This window comes from Pteropus vampyrus, unplaced genomic scaffold, assembly GCF_000151845.1.
Source record: "Pteropus vampyrus isolate Shadow unplaced genomic scaffold, Pvam_2.0 Scaffold85, whole genome shotgun sequence".
Taxonomy (NCBI): domain Eukaryota; kingdom Metazoa; phylum Chordata; class Mammalia; order Chiroptera; family Pteropodidae; genus Pteropus; species Pteropus vampyrus.
In genome coordinates, this window is record NW_011888866.1 from 4,437,923 (window position 1) to 4,441,088 (window position 3,166).

Sequence of the window (3,166 nt, forward strand, 5' to 3'; positions counted from 1 at the left end):
AAAAACGTGTTTATGAATTGTTCTTTGTTATTTAGCAGAAATATGCCTTGGCATGTACCTCTATATGCCAATTTTATCACATTTGTTAAAAATTATGAAAAATGTCAAACATATATAATTATAATACTTTCTGTGATATACTTATATTTTTCCATTTTTTAAAGTAATTACATGTTATATTTAAATATTCATCGTTGATCCCAATTCTTCTTTTTCCCTCAGAAACAACCTCTATTCTGATAGTCTCATGCATATTTTTATACTTTTAACTACATGTGCCTTTAAACATATATAGCATTTTTGTGCATTTTAAACATTTACAAGTCAATATTAGGCTTTTGTGATTTGTCTATGTTGTTTCAATATTTTACTATGTAACATTTCACTGAATGAATATAATTCAAATTAGTGATCCTCTTAATGATGAATCTTGAGGCTGTTTCTAATTTATAACTATTACGAACAATTGTTACAAGAACACCCTTATTACTGTCTTTTGTGGTCATATTCAAGAGAGATAATGGGGCAGAACCAATATTTGAAGAGCAGCTAACCTGGGGTTTCCAAAAATGAGAAAAGATATTAAATCAGCTAAAATTAAAAAGGCTTATGAACCCTAGAGCCCAGGTTGATGGACTAGTTATAATTTGGAATGTTTGCAGGTATCATGGCAATGGAAAGAGTTCTGGAAGGTTTTGCACTGACAAATAAATGCTCTGGCCTAAAAGTGACACATGGCACTTCCTCTCACAACTATTGGCCAGAACTAGTCACATAACCCCACCCAACCACAAGGGTCCAGACAGTACAATCCTAGCCTAGCATGTGCCCCAAAAGAGAGAAGAGTTAGAATATTCGACAATCAACATTATTCATTACCATAAACTCAAACTATACCTCTGTTGAAACCACCAAAAGCAAACAGTTTAGTATCTATTTGACAAATGTTTTCAGGATTGATAATAACAGCAAATAAGTGACATTTTTAAGTGCTCACTGTAATACTGGCTCGGGGCTCTATTTTCCCTATTTAATTAGATGTTTTCAGTGACCCTAGGAGGAAGGTAGTAGTAGTATTCTCATTTTACAAATGCGGAGACTGAGGAAGACACTCAAATGGTAAGTAGGTCATAGTGCAAGGGGGCTGGAAAGCCCAGGTACAGACTTTAGTTCTGGTCCGGGTGTCTTCTCCCTACATGGATGATCAAGGTGAGCCCTCAAAGCCTCTTCTTTGAGGCCTCTTCGTCTAACAGAACCAGCGATGCAGGCCTCTCTCTGCCTCTCCTCACAGTTTAAAGCCACTAGACTACTCTCCAGAACAGAGTTTAGCAATATTATACTCCCACAGTAAGCGTTCAAAGCACCTCAGTGTTTTATTCTGGAGATAAAACAGCTGTTTCCTCCAAATGGCTTATACTGAAATGTAAATGAACAAGGACGTTAAAAAAAAAAAAAAAAGGAAAACAGATTTAAGTTCTTGCCTTTTAAAATTTTTATCATATTCCATCCAAGCTTACTGTTTTTGTTTAATCTTACCATTCCTTTTCTTCTTCCTTATACGCTCTTTTTCTTAGGGATATGCAAACTTTATTAGTCAGCTCCTCTTTCAAGCTCTGTATGCTTTTGTGTTTGAGAATTGGGAATCAGGTACTTTTACTGTTAGCCCTAGGGTAGATCTGAGCAGGAGGAAGCTTTATGAATAATCAAGGTTGACATCTCCAACGTTGTTCCTTCATTATAAATATTGTTAAAGGAGCTGTGACCACCATGGGCTCCCACTGAACAGAGTGTGCAGGGGAAGGCAAAGACAGCCTTTGATTTCAGCTCTTTCCTGGTTATCACTTCACTGATGACCCTGGAGTTGACAAGTCTCTTAGATTTGACTGCCTTTTTTTTCATAAAGTTTCTCTTCAATTAGCATAAGTGTTTGGTCTGCAGGAAGCTGGGTTCATCTCACCAACTCCGAAGGCTAAGAACCATAGTTAATATTAGTGCTGTGTGTTGCCTTAGCCTGAATCCCTAATGAATGCTGTGCTGCTTTGTAACTTTAACCATTTTAGTTCCATTTGGATTAGTTATAACATCATGATCTTTGTTAGGGGAAAACAAAGGCCCAAGGTCATTGGGCCTTCTCTCCAACTCTCGAGAAAGCTTAGGTTCTACACATGTCTGAAAAAATACCAGTCCTCTATCCATATCTCTACTGAGGTGCCCCTCCCACCTGTACCCCACTAATCCCTGCTAATATTATTAGCGAACCATTCTTTAAGATTATTCATGTAATCTTGTCACCGTTTTTATTTTCGAAATGGAGGAGACATGCGAACTTGAATTTATATGAAATGAGTAAAACTTTATAAATTTTCTCAGGCCTCCCCGCTCCTGAGCTTCCTTGCCTTCTAACTCCCCCCAATAAATTTGCCAGAGTGTTACAGAATTTGTTACATACTAAGAAATTTTGTGGACTTTACCACATTTAATTGTCTCTATAGCCCTGTGAGGAAGGAGATATTGCTGTTCTGATTTTCTTGAAATATACAAAAACCTAGGCTTAGGGAGTAAAGGGATTTGCTCGAGGTCACACGATGAGTATCGTTAGAATCAGAAATACAGTGCCGGGCCTCTAATTCAAACCCTCTACTCTCTTGCCTGGTACATTAGCAATATTTGCCATTCATTAATTCTGCCAACGTTATTGAGCATTTGTTTATGTCAGGCATTGGGAGTACAAAGATGATTAAAGCAGAGTTCTCAGGAGCTCAGATTCTAGTGAGGAAGAAGCCCTGTTAACTGGTGGTGATGACACTAAGTTACTAAGACATTTAACAATGCAGTGGTTGAAAGGGGGAACTATGGGGGTGTGGAGGAGAGCCATTTAATGTGCTCTCAGGGGCTTCAGGAAGCCTTCTTGGAGGAAGTGGTATGTGGAGATGGGTGGGCCCTTGAGATAAAAAGATAGGTCTCATTAAAAAGTAGCTGAGAGCCTGACTTTTAGGTAGAGGGAAGAGGAAAGAGATTCCATCCTTTTGTAGGTTCTTTAAAAATACTTCAAATACTTTTGAGTAAGCCTACCAAAGATTTTGATGTCTGTATGTACATGTGTGTGCTTGGGGTTTAAAAACCATATTCCCAAATAAAAAATGCATTTTTGTTTTGCCAGATGTGG